This window comes from Pomacea canaliculata, linkage group LG1 (assembly GCF_003073045.1).
Source record: "Pomacea canaliculata isolate SZHN2017 linkage group LG1, ASM307304v1, whole genome shotgun sequence".
In the NCBI taxonomy this organism is placed as follows: Eukaryota; Metazoa; Mollusca; class Gastropoda; order Architaenioglossa; family Ampullariidae; genus Pomacea; species Pomacea canaliculata.
Genome location: NC_037590.1, coordinates 17,388,713 through 17,415,400, shown reverse-complemented (window position 1 = coordinate 17,415,400; position 26,688 = coordinate 17,388,713). Strand labels below are relative to the sequence as shown.

General features: G+C 39.9%; 1 protein-coding gene across 2 annotated transcripts in view; it reads right to left on the bottom strand.

Moving 5' to 3' along the window:
• The window catches only part of LOC112573544 (acetylcholine receptor subunit alpha-like), a 54,266-nt gene extending 28,469 nt beyond the window's left edge, over window positions 1-25,797 (bottom strand). The window contains exon 1 of one of the 2 annotated variants that reach the window (XM_025254033.1): window positions 25,481-25,797. The gene's annotated coding sequence lies outside the window, so the exon portion shown is untranslated. The remainder of the gene's footprint in view (window positions 1-25,480) is intronic. The other variant, XM_025254043.1, reaches the window with a different exon arrangement.
• Between the last annotated feature and the right edge of the window lie 891 nt (window positions 25,798-26,688).

Genomic DNA, 26,688 nt, shown 5'->3' with positions numbered 1-26,688 from the left:
ACGAAGGTAGGGGACCTTCACAAGCGTTATCTGCTATCATCAACATGACATGACATCTGACTTCATCAACAAACAACTGTCATTCACTTTCACAACCATATCAATGAATCGGCTGCTGTAACAACAAAGAAACTTAACTGCCTGAGTATGTACCTAAGGATATCTCTTTTGTCTTCAAAATCTTTACCTTCAGGTATGCCCTCACCTCTTCAAGCTCTTTCAAATCCAGCGAGAGAAAAGGTGGTCACGTGCCCCTGAAGTAAGTCCAAGGTCCGCAACAAACTAATGCAGTCCAGGTAACAAAGGGAACGGAATTCTCAGCCAGTACGTATTGAAGACTGTGGACTCAAATGAAAGAGTAGCTGCTAATAGTTTTGCGAAGATAACTGCCAGCTTTTCATAATTAAGTGAAGGAAAATTAGTCCTGGTTGAGCACCGCAATCTCTCAGTTCTTCATCCTCTAATGAAATTTATAGATACTGCTTCTTTCCGGTATTTTCCCAAGACACTCGCAACGAATCTTCATGATTTCACATGGCTACACAGTTTACAAAGTCGAACAATGACAGCTGCTGATAGCAATGAAGCTGTGTAGTTTTGTCCTCAAACCGTCTCGTCTAGCAGACCAAAGAGGTCGACGTCGTGTCAGACAATCAGAGATGTCCACTCGCCAAAAGAAAAGCAACAGACACTAAGGTGAAGTCATCACCTTGGTGATGACCCCGATGTCATAGGCTTCCAGGACAGCTTTTCCTTCATCTCGCCTCCCTGATTTTCGCAGAACTGGAATCGGCAAGGCTCCAAAGCTGTGGAAGAGCTCCCAATTGTCTCTAGTTATGGAGTCATTCGGCGCCGGCGTTATTTTAATGTGGTCCTGGGTTCCTAAGCGTCTGCATTTCTGGCAGAGATTTGTGGATCAAAAGCTTTTTTCGGATGATGATAGGAAAAACCTTTTTTCCTGAAGAATCTTATTGCTAAACTGTACAAATCGATATTATTATCTTTAAACAAAATAGAATATTCACATTCCTAGGACCAAGAGGAGATAAAGATTAGCTTTAGCTTTATCGACCAAAGAAAAGGGTCTGTCAATAGTTAATGGCTTTTGACCTCTTTGTGCTCTAGCAAAACAAGGAACAACGAAGACCAACAAATTGTAGCTTCTTGTCAAACTGGTGTAACTCCTAAGAAGCCAGTCTAGTAGGACGGTACAAAGACGAACATACTTTTTACTTTAATCAACTGTCAAATAAAGTCTGGCATGGGTGATCCCGCGAAGCTCAAGGCAGATGGACATGCAAATTCCATTGATGGTGTGGTCTAAGGAGAGGAATGTGTCAATGCAGACACAGATTTCCGACGAAGAAAGAGACGTTACTGCACTACAGAATCTCAACGAAGCAAAAGCAGACACTGATTTGAGTTTATGATCAGCGGCTGTTGGAATAATACAATGGGAGACTACTGGAATGCCAATACGAGGACGACAGATAATTTTATATTGGCTATGAACAGCATGGGCACGAGAAGCAGCAAGAAAATTCTGTATGTATATCTTTTAATATTCAACACTACACCTAATTGTACTTGGTTATGTCTGCGTGTGTGTGCACGCGTGTGTGTCTGCGTGTGTGTGTGTGTGTGAGAGAGAGAGAGAATTAGAGTGAATGGTCTGGCCTAAAATGAGGCTGCTTGATCAAAAATATCTAAAGGTTACTTTGAATATAATCTAACCAAACTCTTATAAGAAGAATAGGTTATGTTTGCAATTCATATAAGTACATTTTGGACTTGCATTACTGCAAAAAAAAAAAAAAAAAAAAAAAACAAACAGCAAAAAAAAAAAAAAAACAACAAAGTTTTCTACCTCCACGAAAAATGCATGTCTTTCGGGTAAAGAGGAATGCCCTTGGCTTACACAGGAAAGCAGGAGAGATAGCTGCCTATCAGATTTCCCAATAACTCCTGGTGGAACCCTCGACACAGGTCACTGATGGTCCACGTATTATCAAAAGTGACATCAAGGACAACCTGCTGCAGGCTCATGTAGTCACATGTGGCTTGCCTCCTAGCATAAATGAAAAAACTAGTTTCTTCCTCACTCTGGAAATAAAACCTACAGCTTGCCTCTTTATCACACAGCATGCACGACATTTTGCTGAAAACAACCCAAAAACAAAATCGAGATTTAGAAAGCAAATAAAAAGTAGGCAAACAAACTTCACGTTAAGAAACACATTATTGGTTTCTCCTGGGGCTAGCTGCACAACATGTTTCTAAAACTTAAAACTGTTCTAATGAGAAAATTTAGAAAAATCGCTTCTATGCCATTAAGATGCATTTTACAAGTACACACGAAAAAGTATGCTGACGAGATTCCTATGTTCGGCTTGTGTCACGTGTGTGTAACACTAAGAAATATCTGTAACATTTCCGCCAGATGGCCACAGTGCACTGCAAGATGTTGCTCTTTTTGATGCTGTTATTGTGTATCCCATAATTTTTTGCTGATATGCATACGTGTTGTATTTGAATCTATATTTGCGTACTTGTATGGGTTTTTTTTTTTTTTACAGCTCATTAAACCTTCTACTACTACTAATAATAATACAGTGTGATCACAAGTCTTGTCAACCAACCTTTTCCCCGCAATGAACACTTGGCCTAAGTTTCTATGACGTCGAATCACGAGATAAGAATAGTAAGAATATTCTACAGGGTTGCTCTTTTCAGTTCACCTGAACACCTGAATCGCACCAAAGATCACGCTCACTCAGTAGCTGAACAAAACTTACGAACTGCAAAGCAGACGGCAAAGTCAGGGAAAGTCACTCTCAGAAGACACTTTGTAGCGTCGCACAGAGTGAACTCCCTTAGGTATACTTTTCTCGCTATTCCGAATACGGCGGCTGAGGTGAATCAGACTCAAAATTCAAAATTCAACATGCCTGATGTTCGTAACTTTCGCCAGACACTGTATCATCAATGCCACAGATAAGGTAAGCAGACATCAGCCCATATTGTCACATTGCAGACAGATTTTAACATCAAATAAAATTGTAAAGCACAGAGGACACTATACAGTATATAGAAATATAATGACATATATAAATCTAAATGCAAATGTAGATATAATGCTAAATAAAAATGTGCACCAGGATGTAAATGTAAAGCAGACGTGGGCGCCGGCATTTTGAGAAAGATGCACACAGTTCAAACGAGGCAGTCAAGGAGGTCAGGTACCTGTGTAGATAAACCTGAGTTACCGTTCGTAACTACTCCTTTCAGAATATAGCGTGCACCTCTCCCGCAAAGCTCGTGCTCAGAATCATTGATAGTTTCTCTCAGACGTTTTTCCAGACAGCTGCCGAATAATGTCCCCTTAATTATTCGCAAGGCGTTTCAGTTTTTATTGATGCATTTCCAAATAATAAATGGCACTTCTGGTTTATTATTGCACCAGCCTGTTGAATCAGACAACACTGCATCAATGAGTAATTTTTAATAGAATGGTTTTGGGGGTTTTTTGGCAGAGAAACGGTTGCTGTTTGGCAGCAGGACCTCAGTCAGCCTTCATGCTGCAAAGAAGGGCCGATAAGGCCCTCCCAGCTTCCCAATGTTGCCCTTCACAAAAAAATCAATCTTCGCTAATAGTCGGTCAAATGGTATGCAAATCGCATCGAATATACAAGGCATTGCATAAAAATAACGCCGACAACCATTAAACTTGACAGCTGGAAAGCCCTCGCAATGGAGGATGGCGATCGGTTAGACAGACGGACCAGCAGGTCTCTGTACCAGCCATCATGCGGTGTGACAAGCCCCGCCGTCGGGGCCTAGCCTTATCTCCTTTTTTCTCTATGGTTATAATCAGCAACCGTATGCTCTAGATGCGTACGTATATATAAAATTACATACTTATGCCACAAAAATCTGGTTCATTTTGTCTTCATCAACATATTAGATATTAGCGTTGATTATTGGAATTTGGCGAAACTTTAAGCGTGTCAATAATTGTATTATACTCTCTTTAAATCTGCAGTTTACTTTAAATTTCTTGTTTCTTCTGGTCTGTTAATTATAACAGGCATATTCCTTTGGACCTCATTGCAAATCAGCTGAACCTGGTTTTCCGGTGAGATTTCTAATGAATTAGGGTTGTGTGTGTGTGTGTGTGTGTGTTTTCTCATGTTTACGTTCACGCTACCGATGCATTTTGCACTTGAAAGCTTTGGATGCCATGTATGCACTCAATAGACGATGTGGACCCCACAACATTCGAATTTGCTTTAGCGAGCCAGACGTTATGGAAGACTTTTTCAATTACTTTACCGTCAGCATCGATCGATCAGTTAATTACTTAATACACCCACCCACCCATCTGAAAACCAGTCCACCCACCAAGAAAAAAAACAGATAAAAGAAACAAGTCCTACGATGTCGTGCATCACACCCTTAATGGGTATCCAGCACGCTATCTCCTTCTCTCTCTCTCTTTCAAGCATGCAGCTAAATAACGATTGCAACCTAACGGTGACCCTAACCAACATCAAACGAAGGAGATGGACATCTGCTTGCACTCAGAACGACGTAGTGGTAGCCTCCAACCCGTCCCACAAGTGGTGCAGTTCCCCAGAGGCAAATGGCTGCTAGGACATTGGCTCCATGCGGGCAACCATAGCTGCGAAGGCAACCTACCGAGTCGGTTCATCACTTCGCGAACGAGAGGACTGCTAACTGCCCTGCGCCTTCCGTGTATCACGACAAGACCAGTGACCTGTTTTATTTATCTCGGTCACTGATCAAAGATGATGACAGGGGGGTCTGTGACCACATTCTAACAAATGAAATTGTATGTGTCTGTTGGGATACGTCTGTAAAACGGGGTCGCGGGAGGACTACCTTTTGTTTGTGTGACACTATCTCTTGGATTTTCTATACTGGTTTGAATATTTTTCACACAAAAAAGCGTGAACAGTAACAGAAATTAAGAAGTACAAATGAAATGCAAATGAGCGTGCGTGTGTGTGTTTGTGTGTGTGTGTGTGTGTGCACCTGCGCACTGGCATATTTTTTTCCGATTTCTATCCCAGCTGCTAGCCTGTCGTAGAGCAGAAATAACCAGACACCCGGAGTAGACGTGGATGAAGAGTGACCTACCCACATCATTATAGGAAGCTGCCGAGACCTTCACCCTGGCTACAAAGAGTGCAGGGACATCGCTAAAAAGAAAAGACAAGCAGAAGAAGAAGAAGTCTCGCTGTCACTTGCGATCTCCTTTGCCTGACCAAGGCGGTTTATCACAGATCCCTTGATGGAGTCATTAGCCGGTACCGAGTCAGCTCAACATAAAATTTGGATGCCGCCCTCACTCAGTCCACTAAAATGTATGGCCCGCGGTCTGGAGGGAGCCAGAAATAAACCCTACCATGAAGTGAAGTGCAAGTGATCTCATTGGTAGTGGACGCTGATGTGTATAAACTTGTCCACAACTCATCAAGGAATCGGAGCTGAAGAACATGCTTGACCCGATGCCTAGAAATGCCGATGAGAGATATTCTGAAAGACTAGACTGAAGGAGAAAAAGAGGTAATTACTGGTAGATGAAAAAAATACAAGGGCAGAGCGGTTCAGATTGACATGATGGCAAGTTTTCACAGAGGGTGTGTACATTAGGGGACAGACATAAAACGCTCGTTAGGACCGTATTAACCAAATTATAAGCTGTGATAAACTATACGGATTTTATGAACCTGAGAAGCGCCACCTTCAACTTGCTTCCTTAGCTTCATCAGTACTTTCCCTGTTGGGCCATGATGCGCCCGACGAAATCGTTGATGAATAAGTTATCAGGTCTTTATGTTATCTATTCGGTGGAAGCTCCCAAGTTTTCTATTATTATTCTTTTTTGCAATCGATGTTGTTCTTGTTGTTACTATTGCTGTTCCTATAACTGCTGTTTGTAGGCGTCCCACAGAGTCCTGACCTTTAATAAAAGCATTTTTTGCATAAATTTTGTCTATAAGTGCCTTTGCGCTCAATACATAGCTGGTAATGTAGACTTTTTTAACAATGCCCTTTACATTCACCAGTGAATCACATGACCGGAGAACGTGTATACATGACATGTGGTTGCAAAGCAAGGTACTTTCTGATACAGCAGGGCTCTGTGTGAGGGCATCTGGCCTTTCTGTTTAAATGACATCAAGCTGGAGAAAGAACATCTACAAGGCGGATAAAGCTAACATTAAGGGAGACGAGACTGTCTCTGCATGCGTCTCCACCAATCATTCGCCAGGTCGCCATTAGTCTGCGATGGTCGAGGAGTGGAAAGTAATCTTGTAGAAAATCACTTTCAGCCTTAATCAGACCTCTCTCTCTCTTTAGCTCACCTTTACAAGCACAAACGCACACACGTGCTCGCGCGCGCGTACACACAGTAAAACATAGATACTGATTTTACACCTATATCTTTTTTGTGACTGCTCTGAGAATTCATCGCGACAAAAGTGTTTTACATATTTATGAAGTCTGGCTCCACGTTTAGCCATATGATGATATTCTATGGGAGTGTTAATTTTCTCAAGAGCCCACCTCGTAAGTCAGTCGATCGATGCGCAATTAGTTGCACACGAAACAGAACCTGGAAGGTTCTAGGTATAAGTACTCTGGGTAATTATCACTAAAAAAAAAAAGTTGCTTTTTCTATTTCCCCAGGACTGTTATGCATTAAAAGAAAACATACAAATTTTTCTTTTAAAATCTGCGTACAGATTTCTAGAGAAAACTTTCTGGGAAATGATTTTTTGTCTCTTTTTTTTAATCTGTACACAGCTACGGTTTCCTAAAATCTATTCATAAACAAATGACCTTCTGTCACTTGATGCATTTGTTTACGAATTCAAATTTCTTTAAATCGCCCTCATTGAGCGATTTTATTGTATTTCTCTCCTCTTCTTTCCTGGGTCTGACGATATTCGTGTCTGGAGTTTTGCACAATGTTATAATTCAACAGTTAATTAAAAAATGAAATCCAATAGATAACATAACAGATCATTTGAAAGGTCATGAAGATTAAGCTATATTACCTATTAACGGGTTTTGAACAACTTTACTGGATTTAGAAGTGATTTTAGAACGATATTCCATGGTAATGGGAGACTGTTTGTCATGACCTTATTTCTCCTTTTCGCTATCAATTTTTTTCTTCATCCTCTCACCCAGCACTCTGTCTCGCTCTCTACTTTCTTTTTATTTTACACTCATAGTCTTGCCATTTTATTTTTTCATTTTGTCTTCTGTGCAATCAAAGACAGAATGTCTATCGTGGCTGCATTGGAAAGATAAATCAAAAGGGACATAACGGGTCTCCACGACTGTGAGACTTCGTTATTAACATGTCACCATCATGTGTCTACCGGCATTGAATTCCGGAATAAGAAGCTTAAAGCGCAGGACTGCGACATAACATGATAAATAGTCTGTCGCAGTGGTGTATAATTTCTTGCAATCTTTTGCCCCAGCCACAGACCACCAGAAAGATCACTGCAGGTTACTCATCTTGACTTTTCAAACTTTTGCAGTCTGGCATGTTTAATATGTCAGCCGCTTTTCCTGCTGTTTATTTAGGCAATGCCGCAGCATGAGTTTTTTTTTTTTTAAAGAAAACTTAAAGCCAGTTAAATAATTTGATTACTTTACCTCATTTGGAAGTAAAGTATTTTTTCCTTTAGCGCAGTTTAGCTACAATTCTCAACTTAATTAGTACAACCGTCAGTACATATTATTTTATTCTTGTTTTCCTGTCCTGCTTTGTATCAAGTTCTACTAACAAATACAAAGACTAGAAACTCTACAGATTTTGCTGTTATATAACAAAATATACATACAAATATGCACATAAAAAGAATTAAATGATTTATGAAGCATTTTTTTCAGAAGAGTAATATTTTTCTCCATGTACCATAACAAGAGAACTGATGTAGGGGAAATAGTTTTCCTTACAGAATAAATCTGTATTGAAATAAATGTCTGCAGAAGATAAGCCTAACCTCTGAATCCTCTATTTTTGTTGATGCTGAAGGTAGTTTGAAGCCTGGGAGCTCATTGCAGGGTGGTGAAGTTCCCGGGGTGTTATTGGTGTCTGGCACGTCGGGGATGCACGGAAATGTACAGCACGAACCAATCAACCCGCTCCACATGACATTCAGAACATGTTTCAGTCTTGCCGAGCTCGCGGGTCCTTCCTGAAAACTTTGCCCGCAAGATTTGGCTAATTTCAGAAGGTATGAATAAAGCAGTACAGTGCCGATCAATGGCAAGTTCAGAAGAGCAAAGGTCAGCGCAGTCAACTCCGAGTAACTAAATAAAAGGATGTACCATTTGACCAATGATGCTAGTTACATCGTGCCAAGGAATAGGACAAAGTCCCATGCAATATGACCCTATGGGTAGGGCATGGTAAGGGGTTCACTGTGTTTAGAGGATGCCAAGTGCATGTCGAAATCCAATTCTCTCATTCCGTCGCCTTTTCCATTTTAAACTGAATCGGGAACCTGGCGTCAGTCAGTAGGCAGAGTAGGTGCCCCAGAGATGAGAAACCTCAAACTGTTTTCACAGCCGAGTGCAGAAACTGATTGCAGGCAACAAACCTTTTTTTTAAAAAAAAAATGGTAGATCCTAGATTTTAAGTTTTCGATTTTAGTCACTGATTGGGAAGGTCGTTGGTTTCAAGCATAGCTTGTGGACGCATAAAATAATAACACGTTAGAAAGGTAAATAGTCTGCTGAAAAAATTCCGAAAATCCATTCAAGAAAAAACGTAAAATGTCTTATTCATTTAGAGTTGTGTAGTTAGTTATATTTCACACCAAACACAGCTATTGTACTTAAAGCTCACAAACTAGAAGCAGTTATTTATTTTTATTATATTATATATTATATAATGTTCTCGAGTTGTATTGCTCACGTCTCCAATACCGCACAGGTTATTTATACATACATTTCCTTAATCTTAGATGTGAGATGGCAAGCTGAAATTTTGCGGTCCCTTTAAGAAAAAAAAATAGAGTATTAATGACCGTCTATGCTGTACTCCTCCCCATAATTACTAAGACAGCCCTATAATCAACGGCTTTTCTTAGGTCTTAAGTGTTCATGTCCTTTGACTAGTGTGTCACTCGGCTTCTTTTAGATTCCTTACAAATGTCAAAGTATTCTCCTGTGTGTACCATCTATGTAACTTTCTCTCTCAAGAATGAAATTTTTAAAAATTTCCTCATTTTTATTAATTGAGCCGACGGGCTATCACTGACAGTTCAGGTTTCTGACACCAGCTGATAGTTGCGTCCCTTGTACCGCAAAACCACAGTCTCTTGCGCAATTTTTCAATATTTTGTTTCATTTATTTCACTTCTTTCTTTTGTAACCTCATCCCAAACCTTTACTTGTCCCCATCGTTGGCTGTTCATACAAAAATTCAAAAAGTTTATTTTCTAATACATTAGCGAAAAATAAACAGTTAGCTTTGAATTAGCTCTAGAAGTCGTGACCAACAAGAGAGAGAGAAACAGAGAGGGAAAGAGAGAGAGACAGAGAGAGAGAATTATATGTTGCAGTGTGTGTATATATATATAGATGTATACGCAAAAAGCTGTTTTTTACAAACCAACACATCAGACTGGTGTAATCCACAAGTAAAGGTGTGTCAGACAAGTAATGGAACTGGTGTCACAAACAATTTATTTCAATTCCAAACAACAAAGTTACATGGTTTCACTTTGAAAGCAATCCCCCTCGAGTCGAATACACTTGACCATCCTTCTCTGCCATGCTTCTATGCACTGCTGGAAGGATTCTTGTGGGATGTCCCTCAGCTCCGTCGTCACGGCCCTCTTGATGGCCTCCACGCCTTCAAAACAGTTCCCTTGATGATCCCCTTGAGCATGGGGACAAGAAAAAAGTCACGTGGAGCAAGATCAGGTGAACAGGGAGGTTGTTGCAGTCCCGCGATGTGCTTCTCACCCAGGAACTGCCGGATGCTCGGGGCGTTGTGATGCGGCCAGGATGTAGTGCATAGAAGGATGGCAGAGAAGGATGGAACAGGGCATTAGACTCGAGGGGGATTACTTGGAGAGGAAACCGTGTAGTTTGTTCTTTGGAGCTGAAATAAATTGTTTGTGGCGCTAGTCCTGTTACTTTTAAGACACACCTGATATATTCACCCATGGAATCTCTCAAACCCATTCTCGCACGTATCGCAAATACTGAGGTAGAACAGTTTAGTGTCGGCACAAAACGGTCAGCGTGCTCTGCTTTACATGGTCACAATATTTTCAATAAAAACTAGATCATGCCTTTTTGTATCTTCTTGCAGAAAGTGTCTTCATAAAAGGATATAATTAACCTACGTGTAAAATACTTTTTACTCGAAACATTTTCAGCTTTTTCTTGAGCATTAGTCATATATTTACAGCTTCTATGAGAAATTACAAAAATACTCAAGCAGAAAGTTGGAAAAAGACAGTTAAGTTCTATTCAACCGGAAAAATGTTTTTCATCTCTTCATTTTGGTGACTTTTTTTCTCACTTCTTCGTTTGTTCTTCGAATGAAAAAAAACTAATGGTAAAAGGTAACTAAAAACGACACACCATATTTTGGTTTTGGGATCCTGCCTACCTCACCATATATGAAGGAATCCAAGATCCGAAGCAACAAAATGCAGGAACGAAGCGAATGGGAGAAGTCACTTCCGACGCCTATCATTTTGTCATCTGAAAACCTCCGTTAGATGATCTCATGTTCAACAAAACAGCATCAACATACGATATAAGAATGTGTTTTAATCACCTGTATGACAAGGTTTTTTTTCGGTAAAAGTTATATTTAGATAATCCTTTTAAACAATTTTGGAACGTCTTCAGACATGTTTTTGAATAAGATGAACCTACTTGTCCAGACTTTCGTCCCTGTTAGCACAATTTCTCGTACGCTTGTAAAGAATACTAAATGGCACAGGAAGGGTTTTTGAAAAAGTTTCTAAATTTGCTTCTTTAAAGCAGACTTTTTTAAGTTTTACAAATATTTTGTTCAGCCGGCCCCTGGAGTGATAAATGTTGCAGCCAACTCTCACTTCCGGTTTGAGACTTCATCCACCGCGAGCAATATGGCTAATATTCTCTGGGTTTTATTTTAGGACTTGTCCGAGTCAGCATGATATTAAATACTCAGTCCAAGCTTCAGGATGAAAGAAACCCGATAACTTCCATCAGAAAAGTGGAAGGACTGTGGGTGTAGTGGATGTAACTGGAAACCATGCACTTTCAGCGTTTTTACCAAAACATCTGGGATTCAGTTGTCGAAGTTTTTTTTTTTTTCGGTTGGCGAATCAAGTGGATGAGTTTTTGTAAGATATGCGAATGGTATAGCCTTATCACCAAATTCATCTCTAGGCCTCTGGCGGATGGAGGAGTAAGCATATTAAGTGTAAGTAATCTCGCGGCGTGCTTGAAAAAAATTCGGTTGATGTTTTATGAGAAACAAAACCCTGCAAACCTGCCCCTGCCCCAGATGTGTGTGTCTTATTTTTGTTTTTTAGTGTGTTTTGATACTTTGTGGCGCTGTTTGACTCTTTTAAGTGTTTGAAGACCCTTTTAGTGTGTTTATAAAACATGCATTTACACGTCGATTACCTACATCGCCATGATGACCGTTGTTGTAATCGAAGTCATCATCGTCATATCCATTTTCATTATCGTCTGTCACGCTTTATTGCCATTAAAGGTTTCAGTGTTGTTACAATACTACAGTGTCGCAAATTGAGTTGAGTGTTCAGCGCGTAAAGTAAATGAAAGCCGTTGTGGGAGACTGAAACATGAACTGTGTGCACAACATGTAAACATGTTATCAGAGAGAAAAAAGCTCAAGTGATGCTTGACGGATGGGATAAGAATTGAGCAAGAGAGCAGATAACGGAACGGAGAGGAAAGAGTGGGGCGGAGATGTTTGTTGAAAGAGGGGTTGGAAACCTACAAATTTGATTTCCCTTGGTGTCGGCTCGTTGGCTGGATGTCCACGAAGTCAGTGGAGCAGACACGGGTACGCGCTGAGGACAGTGGGAAGGAGTACGAATGAAATGAAGTTTTTTTTAATGTAGACATAGGCTGATCAGTTCCAATGTTCTCTACACAATTGGTGTATGGATATAAAATTACTGCATCAAACAGGCCGGTTAAATAAAGAGTGGACCAACTGTTTGGCATGAGCCTTTTTAAAGTGCGGTCGGGTATGATTTTCTTTCAGATCATTGGGTATAAATAAGCGTGACACAATGTTCAGTGTGAATGAGCTTTATCCGTGCTCGAGATACCCTTCTCCAAACTTGATGCACAACAAAATGTCAAAATTGTGACATCACGTGTGTACACAAATATTCCAAATTAACATAGGGTCCCAGCTCTCCAATTGACTAAGGCCTTTTCAACGTGAGCGCGTGGGCAAACACACGAACACACATTAATATCTACACAGCTACTCTTTTTTTATCTATTATATCTCTTTCTTCTGTAGCATACGATGATCTATTTGTCACTTAGTTGTAATTACGACTAGATGGTACAGGTCTTCAGGCATTTTTTTCTGGATATGGCACCTTCTTGCTGGTCTTTGGTGTCTCGCCATGATATACACCTTAGCTACATAGATCGTATAAATCCTCAGTCACCACCACCATCACTACCACCACTACCCACACTCGGGAATGAGACTGGCTACTGCATGCCAGGTGCTGTAGTTATCAATCAAGGCGTTCTCAACACCAAGACTCGCAGCAATAAAGAAACTTTTCATGCTCGGTTACCACTTGTCAGGTTGAAGTATTGCACCAATTTCTACACAGAACCTTCCCTGTGGTCTGTCTCCAAGACGCGCAGCAAATAGTTTTCTCGTTATCAAACAACATCTCTTCTTCTTGTCTCTGCTGCGATGATTGCCGTGACCTCGCGCGTTCCTTAGCTGCCTGACCTTTGCTGCCCGTTAAAGACGTCGACTTGCTTTTTATTCACTCTCATGAGAAGATGACTGATGGACGCACACATTTTCTTTCAATCTTTATCCTGTAGGATAACAGGGCATCAGGATTACGAAAGCGAGCAAAGTTTTTATCTGGGTTTACAGAGAGGGTGGGGTAGATAAAGGAAATGGGAGCTTATGGACTTGGGAAACATGCAGTCTGGCGTTGGTCCATGAAGATGCAATTTTTTCTGGATCTCTTCCAAGTAATTTCTCCGTTTTAACGGTCCGTAGCATTTCACTATTCGAGAATCTTACGCAAACCGGAGCGCCCAAAGAGCAGCAAGGGCGAGCTGATTGTCAGATGTTACAGTATCAGATAGTCCTCTGATCAGAGTTTCAGAATGGCGAGAATGGTAGGAAGGCTTTCATCACATCCGGCTTCTAACGATTGATGGAGAAGCCTTCAGCATACACTAACGATTTATGGAGAAGCCTTCATCACACGCTAACAGTTGATGGAGAAGCCTTTATCACACACTAACAATTGAGGAAATATCTACATCCCACTCGCTTTCTACTCTGACTTGTTCCCAAAGACAGGCCGACGACAAATAATTCCGCACGCTACACGTCTTTGAGTGTCATTACCTCGTGATTGCCCTTACAACACCACATAGTTTTTTTTCAAGAACTTTTAAGAAGAGTTGGGAAGCGAAACAAAGTGCAGCTGTACTCATCAAAGAATCCTCTACGTACAAAGAAAAGCGTGGAGATAAACGTTTGGCAGAGGAAACGAAAGAGATGGGAGGAAATTACAGATAAGACAACTCGTCCAGCTGACACCTCATGATTAGTGCCGAGATTTTCCACTCCAAGCTGTAATTTTCTTACATTTTATCTTCTTTAGCTACCTGTATCCAAAAAACTTGCTTTTTGTCAAAGAGTAGGCCATGCAAAAAAGACTCTAAAAAGTGAAAATGTACTATTTTCTGTAAAATTTACGGACCATATCTAATGTTTATACGTCTTGCTGATGACTAGACTTGGCGATGGAAACTAATGTTTTTCAGCTGCAAGAAAAGAACGAAGAGACGGCTGGCTTTTACTGACACACATATCACGTTAAAAAAATACGATAAAATATTCAAAGCGTTGAAACTTTAGCCTTTTCCTTCAGACAAAAAGAAAAAAAACCTCATGAATTAAACTAAAAAACATTTTTTTAAAAAAATTTCAATTGGACCTAGGTATTCGACTGAGTATTTTTTTTTTTTTACTAAATTCCCAAAAGGTCAGGCGTTTTGCTAAAAAATAAAATAAAAAGATTAATTCAACGAAAATAAAATAATAAATCTTGATTCATTTCACATACGATTCTTTAAAATAAACACGGCCTTGACCGAATAAGACAAGCAGAAAAAGCTTCCTACTCTTTTTTTTCCGAAAAATGCACTTTGCGATAATCCTATGGCAATTCTACAGCATCAGTTTAGATTGTTTAGTGGTTGATGACTGCATGAGGGGCTATCAGTGTAGATACGATGGATGCCTACAGGCTACGGGTGGAGCAGAAGCTTTGGGACGACTACTGATGCGTATCACAGACTTGTGTGGGTTAATGGAAGCAGCCTGAGAGAGGCGCCATCTAGCAGGGATGCCACGGTGCTGTCATGTCGGGACAGCCTGGAGTTCCACTGGTCTGTGAGAGTCTACTGCACAATTACCGCCGGGTATTGACCTCTCGTGTGCAAAGTACGTCTACCTTGGCGACGACGTGGCGCCTACGCTACGTGGCTCGCGATAAACGCTCGACTTAATGTCGACCTAAGAACTTTTTTTTTTTTTTGAGCACGTGTTTATTTTTAGGGAGATTTCCTGACAGCTTGTTCATTTTGTTCAATATCTTTCATAATTTTTATTATTTTGTGTCCTTTGATAGGTTTTGTTGTTGATGCTGCTGATTAACAAACACTTTTTTCTATTGACTCCACTGGCTTTAGGTGATCTACAGAATTTTATAGAAGTCAATGGTGTTATTATACCTTTTCCTTGGTTTATTGGATACCCGTAATAAATCAGTCTCCCCACACAAGATATGTCTCTGTTAAGATAACATTTCAATTTGCTGTCTACAGGAATGATAATCATGATGATGAGGGTAATAATGCGCGAGGTTCCCCACTCACACACACACACATGAGGTCCTTATGTTAACATGTAGCATGAATACGTCATTTTATAGCATAAATACGTCATTTAATAACATGAATACGTCATTTTATAGCATGAATACGTCATTTGATAGTATGAATACGTCATTTTATAGCAAGTATACGCCATTTTATAGCATGAATACGTCCTTTAATGAAATGAATACGTCATTTGACAATATCTACTTTGATACATCAGAAAAGAAAAGCAGCAGACATGACGTAGGAAGCACGTTTTGTCTCCCTGCAACGTCAAAGACTCTTTCGAAAGAGGAACACATGGTTATTTGAGTTCGCCAGCCAGGCCCCCGGTGATAACCTAAACCTGCCGAATGTAGTTATCTGTGCCGTGTGCCCCGGGAGGCATCACGTCCGCCCTCCCACCCGCCCCAACCGGGATCGATTCTTACGCAACGGTCAAGGGTTTGGTTTCAGTAAGGGCAAGATTTAAAGCCTAATGGCTGCCACGAACTTCGCATTGTCGTGTAAGGAATATTTCTACAGACCCACTATCATGCTGAATGTCGATGTTATACATACGCCTCCTCTACCTTTCGTGACCATGTATATCTGTTCGGTTTGTTGCTTTTTTAAAAATTGGTTTGGGGATTTTTTGCGAGACTGAGATGGCTGGCTGACTGAATCAATGAACACATTTAGAAGAATCATTTAATTCCTGTTTTGAGTTGCTAGATGGTGCACACCACGTCACAGGAAAGGGAGCTGCTAAAGGAACTTAAACCATAGCGTGTCTGAAAATTCTGGAACCATCAGAAAAGGAAAATATCTTTTTACTTCATTCGTAAAAATGGCATTGCACGTGGATAAAAGAATGAAAACAGACCTTCTAATTGGAAGACTGTTTATATTATGGAGTGGCCACCGATGTAAGCCCGAGATGCACATTACTTACAAATGTCAGCCAGGGTCAGTGTTATGCTCAAAAGTTGGGCTTACAGGTTTGCTGATGAGTTCGAAAAGAAAATAGTATTGACAGGGGCTGCGTGTTTCTAGCACAAAACAAACGCAGCATGAACAATAATCAACACTAAAAGAGTCAGCTACGCGACTTATTGTTTCCATACGTTAGATGCATTTGAGGGGTTACCAGCTGTGCTGCATTATCACTTCTTTCTTTTCTTTTTTTCTTTCGTTGGTTCTCTCTTTTTCTGTTTACCAATACAATAAGGAACGGGGTTCGGACTTGCTGCTCTTTCTCTGCATGTGGCACCTATTTACAGGCTGCGGGTGTTTTGAGGTGATTTAACCTTAGTTGCTGACGGCACAAAACATCAATTTCCTACTTCTCTTTTTTGCCTGTTTACATAAAGATATTGTGTGTGTGTGTGCGCGCGCGCACTGGTAAGACAGGCGTCAGAAAGGAATCTTAAAATACCTTTTTACAAGAAGCACTCTAATTAGTAACTTAATGTGTTTCAAAATACATTAAATACACAACGAAAGCCGTTTGATTCAACATCTTGATGTATCTAGTTTACCTTCTACGACATCTTTACATCCCACGCGAAGATTCTGCAGGTACCATATGGCTGCCTCTCCTTCATCCTCATTGCGAGCTTATGTGATGACATCAACGTTATTTCCAAATCGCTAGGCTGCCATGATTTGAAGGAGGGGTGGGCAGATCGTTCTGTTTTTCGGGGGTTTTTCACCTGCCTTAAGGTACGTACGCGCATCTAGGGATCTCATAATCTCTCACAGAATCAAAAGCCTTTTACAGAATTTCAGATAACCAGAACACCCAACCATATGTTATGCATGGTTCAGATCCCAGTGCTGACCTTTGACCACTCTCGTTACTGTCACTCCTACCATTGAGTCCAGAGTAATACACATGCGCAGCGAAAAAATCGGAATACTTAACAAATGTTAAAGAAAATCTCCAATCAACTAAGTGATGCCTGATTCAGATCCCATGCTATACTTGGCCGCTGTAAATAAAAAGCTATTGATTGACGTACATAGACTCTATTCATATCCATCTTCTGAAATTCAAATAAAATGAGTCGTATTTGTCTGCTCAAAGAAAAATAAGAAAAACATTCACACACACACACACACGCAAAGGCATGGGCAAATGAGCTCTTTCATCCCTGTCCACTAAAAGAATAATCTCAGTTCTTTACATATCTATCTAAAGCTAAAATGGACAAGAATAAGAAAAGTGTCTTTTTCATAAACGGTAGCAGCGCACAAAGAATATATTGACTTCAATGTTAGTCTTTCTCTGATGACTTTTTAATACTATTCTCAGGATGTGTATCTTTTGGATGCAAAAGCGGTGCACTGCTGTATAATTTTAGGATAAAACTTTTCTCTCCTGGCATAACCATCACAAAAAAATGAAAGGTTTGCAGAGAGTAAACGAACTCAGCAGATGATGTTTATTTGAAAAAGCTAATCGCTGTTGATATTTCGCTCTTCCAATTTTTTCGTGTGAAAAGGCTAGTGTTTTCAAGGTTGAGAGCACCTAATAGACGATGCACCAAACACATAAACATATATTGTCTACCCATTTGTTTTTTTTCTTTTTCACACACACACACACATTATAAACATCACTCACAAAAAACGTTATTGTGGAAAAGGAAAGAACAGTGAGATAGAAAAGATAGCGAGGAAGACAGAAGGAGAAGCACAATCGGGGAAAAGTTTCCTGTCACCTGTCGGGTCATCTCTCCAAATTAAGTACATAGTATATACGCATGGGCACAGACGAAAATGCATTCATTATTAAACCCTTGACTGATGCCGGCTGGCAACTAGTTTTACTGGTCGTCAGGGAAGTAGGGGAAGGGGCGGATGGACCTGGACAGATACTTTTGCTGATATTTCGGTCTTTTAAATTCAGTTTATTCAGTTTTTAGGAGGCCATCAGGCCCACATCAACATCAAATGCTGTTGGTTGCATACATATTAACATGGGAGTAGAACTCATGTAAGGTCATCCTCAAGATTCTATAATAAGCAATGTGATTTTACAACATTCCAACGATAATAAGAGATAGATGTCTTCGGGATATCGGTTGTAATAATTTATGGCCTCGGGTTTTCATAACACCTCAAATTTCCACAGTATTTTCAGCTTTAATAGAGGCCTGGTTTCCACAATGCCACAGTAATAATGAGGTTCCAGACGATGAAAGTGAGGAGAAGAGCGTCAGAACTTATTCGACTTTAACACACAAAAATGTCAACCTATGGGAATTATTTTTTTAAAAAAGCGAGTCCCTACGGAGATTACATCATAACGCTGTTAGCTTTAAAAATATCATTTTTTTTTCATTCCAGCATTCCACAACTCCATAAACTATTTCAATAAGTTGTCATTTCTTGAAAAACTTTTCCGACAAAAACGAGCTAGAATTTAAAAATGGGGTCAATAAAAAAACGAGAGAAAAATAATAAATGCTTTGTGCATTGTAGCACATTTGAGGATAAAAGATCATATGGTTTGTTTTCAGCCAAGACATTAACTTACTCACACTTTATTACCTTCCCAACTCGCTACATGTAGTCATCATCTTTCATTCATTCATTCTCCAGCATGCCTGCCTCTCCGCCGTTAGAAAAGTTGATAGAATTTTCTGATGGCGCATGCAGATAATTCAGTTAGTGGATGGCACCGATAATGAAATAAGCAAAACCAGATTACTAGATGAGCAAATCATCGTAGTCTGTAAAAGCTTGGTAGAATTCATGACCGACATCTTCAAACGAGGACTTAATGAAAGGCTTCTTGCCTCTGTCTCTTTCTTCTTTCTCCCTAATCCTAACCTCCGAAGTTTTTCCCGTTCATCTTTCTGCCTTTACTGAAGCCCTTTGCCCAACGCTTTATGCACTTCATAATAAACAAATGTTATTAGCCACTAATTAGTCTTGTATCAAGAGGTCAAGAATAAGAAAGTGAAGCCATCACAATGGCGTCTAGAATCGGTTTCTGCCTGTAGCCTTCGGCAGCTGGGTTGCTGTAATTGTCTTATCAAAAATCTTCTCTCCTTCATCTGTAACGGTTATAATGATAATAATCCCTCATCAATGCCAAAATGGCCCAAACTAACTGACGAAGAATTTACATATTTATTTTTGAATATATGTTAAGCCTGTATACTAATGAATGCACAAACAGAAATTCAATTACACGACCTCACAAAACTTAACCTAGTAACGGAAATAAAACTTATTGTTTTGACTTCCGGGACCATTGTGTATTACAAGATTTCTGTCTCCCAATACAATATTTTTTTAAAACAATATGCAGATCTGGACACAGGATAAAGAATTTTCGGTAGCAGGTTTTGACAATGGTCAAATTTTTAACTCTAGTCAAGTAATGATAGGATAGATAACAAACATAGATTTTTTTTTTTCTTTGGCGTGGTTAGCATTCCCTTCGGCCAGTGTCCTGCTGCTTCTGGGAAGGCGGCACCCAGAGAGGTTCGTTTGATGGCGTCAGCTTCACAGGCCAAAAATGCATCAATTTTCACACAACTTACAGGCGGTTGCGTGTGTGACACTCATCGCGTGTCCACTAACAAACAGATGTCCCCACGATATGCTTCATGCTGTCGTGCAGGCGATCAAGCCAAGCGCTGCAGAGGTGTCCCTGGAGGGAGCATCACTTGAATCATTATAAAAGGTCACACATCCAGGATACAAGTGTTCGTGTTGATGCAACTACACGCGGTTTTGTTATTAAAACCTTTCTGAATTTTGACTTCGACTTGCCTGACCTGTTGACCTTTAAGCGCGGTAAAGTTGCCGCCATCACAGTTCGCCGTTTTTTGCCGTTTTCATGAAGCTGTAATTCTTTTAAGTAGTTTTGGATGAAAGTTGAAGCTAAATGTCTAGAGACTTATGAGATTATTTCTATTTTTGTACCCAATAAAATATATCTCCATCATGATTATCAACATACTTTCATAATTACCTTTATTCCGCCACCAACAGCAACAAAGCATCAGTATTTCTGTTGTTATCTTCTTTTTGTGCTGGTAGTGATGGTGGTTCTAGGAACGTCTAAGCAGCTTAGACATACCTCTATGTCAATCTTTAGCCTCCTATTGACAACAACGACTAATCCACCTTTTTTTAGTAACAGTCTGTTCAGTCCTGGTCCAGACTGTCTTGCCACTCAATAAACATTTTGAAGGCCTTGATCATTGTAGCGACAACCTATTGCAGTCTCTGGAGAAACTAACATATTCATGAATTATTCCTCCAAAAATTAGCGCATACTCACTGATTTGAATTAGTTTTGCGTCTGAATTGTTTATACCAACTAGTTCGGTGTCTGAGTAGCCTCTGTTCTCAGAGTACGATTGAGTCGGTCTGCGTTCGACAGCTTGTCAGCGTCTTTATGCAAGCTGATCTGGATGATGTCTGTTCTTTATACAAACTGTTATGTGTTCTATTTAAGAGTTCATTTTTTCCTCGATAAACGAGTTGACCTATGTATAATTTACCAGATGGTTCGTGTTCAATGTATGAGTTTGTGTTGCATCCACAATCTGGTTTATGTTAAAATACGACTTATGGATAAAGTATACAAAACTGCATACATTAAAGGATTTGTCCAGGATTTGATGTAACATTTCTCGAATGTTGATAACAACAACAACAACAACAACAACAACAACAACAACACGAAAATTCGTAACAGCTATCTTGAAACATTACACCTTTCTACTTTAACTACTGTTACTTTTGTACATTGGGTCAAAGGATTCTTCCAATTCAGGAACTCAAGCAGATTCAGTGAGCGTGAATAATATAACTTCCTGAAATCCAGCTGTATTCCTTTTAAACAAAAAACACACAAAGAAACAGGGACAGAGCCACTGTGTATGAGTCAACATACGGTTAGGCAAGGAGACAGACAGGCAGACAGACAACCAGAAAGACTTTGAAGTGACGCAAAACATAAGTATGTTGTAATGTTTCGTTCATTAATCCAGTAAACGGAATTCTTTTATCAATCCATACTATATTTTTTAAACGTGTTTTTACTGTTTCATAAACTAATGATATTTGCAGAAAAATAGTTGACCCAAATGGTATAAAAAGCTGCTATTTAGTTATAAATGTAGCTATCACATTAAAACTACTCACTTTTCATAAACAGTCGACAGCCTCCATGGCGCTTGGAACACAGATGAATGATGCAGGCAATAAATTTGTCCTGGAGAACATATTCGCCCAACGACCATTAACAGTCAAGCGGAAAACATCAAATATGGTGCAGCAGACGACAGGGGGGAAGCACAAGCGCTCAAAGATGGAGTGATCGATTTTCCGTCTTCCGTCTCGGCTGGTCGCGCGAGAACCGACGAGAGTAAATAAGAGGACAGTATGGTGCAGTCCTCACGAAGAAAGGAACGAGTTTCACGTGCGCATCCTCCTGGTAGGATGCAGGACCATAGAGGCTTGAGTGATCTGTATAGTGATTATAAGTGGATGCAGAATCTTGTGTGTGTGTGCGTGCGAGTGCGCGTTACGCGTGTGCCATTTTCTTCTCGTGAGAGCATATTCGCGAATGAAAGAAAGAAAAAGGATAAAAGCGGATGGAGAAAACGAAGTTTATTAGCAAGCATCCGTGCACGCATACGTGAATCTATTTCTTCTAGATGTCGCGGATGGAACAACTCGACTGTGCCAATGCGTCCTGTCATTGAGCACGTGGATGTGTCCGCACGTGTGTCTGCTTAATTGGGTGGAAAAGGAACGAGCAAATTATAATTTTTACGTTATGCTTCCAACCCAAGTCTGCATCATCGATTTCATACATCTTTTTCCTTCTCACTCTCTTTCACACAATTCTTTTCAGTAAAGCGCGAATGTAAATGATCTGATGGAGTGCAAAGTGTTTTAATTAATAATGATTCGAGAAAGAACAGTAACAGATATTATTTCCTAAAGTCTAGGTGCATTCCTCACTTCCTTTCTATAAATACATGCCTATACACGTTACCAATACCAAAAAAAGTCAACATAGACGCCAAGATTCTAAGTGGATACGTTAACGTTGTCAATGCCTCAGCCAATAGGAGACTTATCCCGTGACGTCACCATTTGGACCTCTTTAAGCTTGGAAATGTTTCTACATGTCTTTGAAAAAAATATCCCTGCACTACGGCTTACCATCTAATTAACATTTCTAATAAATTCAGCTCTTTTGTAAGTTAATTTTTTATCCTCATCAGTCTAGCAACTCATGTGGCAGTGGAAGCACCAACGTTCTCCGATCTTTCTTCGAGGATTTGGTGAATGGCAGTCTACACTATTTTTTTACGGAGGTAAAACGTCCCATAGCAAGGTAAGGCCATTAAACCTAAGTGCCCAACCCTCTCCTCTGCCACTTTTATTTCCCTTAATAAGTCAGACAACCTTCTGTTTAGCAGATGCTGAGGTGTTTTCCAAACACAGGACCGTGCAGACCTCGAACCATAGACCACTTCCTTACCCCAGACTACGAACAACTAGATTGAGGTTTTCCGTACCTAGCATAATGTATGTCTTCATTTTCAGGAAATATTGCATTCATTAAGATTTTAGGAAAATAATTCAATACGCGAAAGATGCACAACGCATGGTATTTTTTCCTTTCAGTTTCCTCCTCTCCAACATCAGGTGCGGTTGGACGCCATCAGCAATATTAGAAGAGAGCTGTATGCTGAGTGCAGCAGCTTCATGAAGGCAGATAATATTGGGAAAAAACATTACTTCCTCAAATAATGTGTATCAACTGAAAAATGCTTGGATGTACAACTTCTTGCACTGACTTAATTACGATTTATGAAGCAATCACAAGCTTGATGCCACTCAGGTGTTGCTCAAGTGCCTGGTCTGGCAAAAAAAAAACAACTTGTGGATAGTTACCTGCTACGAAAATAGTTAAGGCTGATAGCAGTTCGAGAATCGCACCTCATCTTAATCTTCTCACTCTTAGTAAGGCATGAAGTGCATCTGATCATTAGACGATGTATCAAGTTATGTAGGAAAGGTGCTCAAAGGATGCTGCTGGAGTTTTAGAACCTGGAGCCCATTGCATGATGAGCGTATTTTTAGCTATAAGCCCGAGACATGGAGAAAACATAAAAAAATTTATATACAAAGAAAATTTTAAGGCTTCGTGTTTTCTCTTTTGATGACATGCAAACGAGCAAGAAGCGCGCGCACACACACACACATGACTCTATCTTATGCTTGCTAATTTTTTATGGGTTCTATCGTTGAGATTTTCAATCTCTTAACCTCTTACCCCCACCACACACCCTCTTTTAGTCGTTGCAAGCTCTGCCTGCAGGGAGGATGCAGCGGTACTGGACCAGTGCGTGCATCGTTCTCTAGGCAGCTCCGCGAAGCGCTGATGAAAGAGTGGAGGCAAGTGGAAGTTACAAGCGTCGAGTTAAATCTGGGAAAACGCATGACGGTCTTCTCGTCGCTGACGACGCCATTGCGTGCCAGAGGTTTAATTACCCAACGGCACACGATGCATGTCACACATCTCAAATCTCAGACCCACTGTTGCAGACCTTTGGCGCCATTGCCCTGAATAATCTTCCTCGACTGTTGAAGATCCACTGATGTAGCTACACGTGCATTGTACAATATGTAGATATAGAGATAAAGCGCTGTATAAAGATCAGCGTGTTGCTAAAATAGAGTTAGTCACATATTCACTTCTTTTTTTATGAAAGCTTTAGAAGTGAAACAGGACGTTAACGAGTTTTTTCGAGAAGAATTAATTGTATGCATCGAAATGAAATGATTACAAGAGATAGTGCAAAGAAAGAAAACAGAAGCAGCAACATCAACGAACGGACAACAGAGAAAGTGTAGTAGCATCTTGAACGGCAGCATCAACACATCAGCTTTATGACCAAACTGTCTTCATGATTTTATTATACTTAATTGTCTGCTTTCCAATCAGTCACAGTGTAAGCACATTTAAGTATGTTCTACAAAATTTTGTGTCCGCATTCCCATCCTCCTCTTCTCTTAAAGTAGCATCAGAATATAAAAAGAATTTATGGAGATTCTTCAAATCCTTCAACTTGTTCACGAGGACCAGGTGCGCACAGAGAAATCTCTAGAGAACCTGTGGGCTTCCAGGCGCTCATTAAGCTAGCCAGCTTTATTTCCTACAATATTTTGTGATGGACTCTCCTTTTAGTTTTTACTTCACTTGAAGGGTTATCTGTCAAAAATACATAAAAGTGCAACGACATCTTCAATAACGTGTGTGGGCTGCGGTCCAGTATTCCAGTCAGCTTCGATGCAACATGATGATGAAGAGTAACCCCGCACGTCCTTCATAATTGTCTTTGCTCTTGATCACAAATGAAGTTTGCAGTGATTGAGTAGGGTCGTATACCATATTAAATTATAAGATTCAGATGAAAGAATTCTAGTCAAATTGAGAAGAATAATGAATGAGTGTTGTGTGAGTCGGGTACATGCTAATCCCTTCAGGAACAGCAGCGAGTGTTGAGTCAGATACGAGGTAGCCGCATCAGTGAATGTTATAAGAATCAGACTAATTAGGCAGCATAGTTGTTATGAGAGTGATATACACGCATTCCTATAACCAGCATTGCCTTGCTGGTGCAAGAATCTGATCACCATATGCTAATCACATCGGAAGTGAAAAGACTTTGTAACAACGATACACAGAAAGTTCCAGAAACATGAGTTAACACCATGGCATTAAAACAATTCAAGCACCATTTTATTTTATATTATATATATTTTTTTGGGGGGAGATGGGTTGAGGCTGTCACAGCAGCTGAAGTGATGATTTGCTATTGCCCTCAGCCCTGGTGGCGTCGGTATATTATTACCACAGAGATGATTGTGTAATCAGGATATCTTGGATGACAGTGTTGTAACTGAAATGCTCGCTTGATGGTCATAATTGTGGTGTAAATACACAAAAAATAGTCGTGCTATGCAGTAAAGGAACAAGAATGATTAGAACTTCAAAGGGATTGAAACTACGAGTCAGCGGAGTAGATTATTTCTCTGGTTGAAGACAAGCCACGGATAGAGACTGATTGAGCGAATGAATGAAAGAAAGCAGAGCACAATTCTTAATAAAGTGTAATAAATATTATTTTGAATTTTTTAAATGTATCAGGGTTGTCACTATGCAATATTTCTCCACATTTAAGAATATGCAAATTGCTTTGGAAAATATCTGACTAATATTGGTTTTGAGAAATTTGTTTTTACTTACCTTTCTCCTAAGTACCAATGATCACGTGTTATGATCTTGCATAAGTCTGCTGCAGTCCGTGAGATCTTGAGATATTGAGAGAAAACAGACAGCCAAATGTTCACCTCGACAAACGAGACTGCTTCTTGCCTCTCCCTTCCTCTGCTGATGGCGTACCCCTTTCCTACCCCATGTGATCGCCTGTACCTTCACACGGCAAGGTGCTAAGCATGTAAGCATCCAGTGTCCTGATTACGCAGCATTCACAGGTAAGCTAGCCGGCGATGCTTGGTGTTGCTTCAGCATACACAGTGGAGATGTTGGAAGAGAAACCAATAGAAACCAGTGGGTCTTCTTCTGCGATGCGAGTTCATCTAAATCCAAGACCCTTAAGTCAGACAGGGTACGACATGCGTTAATTCTTCTCCAGCCCAGGAAGCCCGTTTTCTAGTTATCTTCCCTTTAAATAAGAGCATCCATCAGCACATCTGTCAAGTTGACGATGCATATATTAGCTAACCTACAGTTTACATTATATTTGTAAACATAATAAAATTTTTCTGAAGGAAAAATTTTTTATTTTTTATTGTCAATGTTCTCTGTATCCGTCCATTCATCTCGTATTATAAAAACAAATTCTTGTAGTGATATGTTTTTATTAATAAATTTGATGTTTTCATAGGTTTGGTATTGAAATATAGTTTTTCCTAACACTGAATAATTTCAATACAATTTTTCTTGCGAAGCCATTCATAATCTATGAGAACAAGCTTAAACGCAGATGAGTGACAGGAAGCAATGGATCCAATACAGGAGTAACAGATGCTAAAATGGCTCCCGACCAAGCTTACTGATGATAAAATACCAAGTCAGATAGCTATAAATAATAAATTAACTAGAATTAAAATTCCTTCCCCACCCACATGCACTCTCCCTATTAGACGATGCGAATATTTCTGTAGACCATACTAAAGTCTGCATCTTCCGGGGAAATTTTACAGATGTCTTCTGGCACTTTCCTAAGCTGAAAGTTCGTTCAAACTGAACCTTCTTCTTAGTTTAATTGGACAAGATGACGCCACGTGACCTGCCATAATGATCATATTTGAATGAAGAAGACTAAGTTCCATAGCACAAGCTTTAAAAGTGAAAGCTCAAGAGGAAAGGGTCACGATATATTTGATTACTGCATTTTCAATCGATAATTTGAATAATCAAGATGGCTTGAT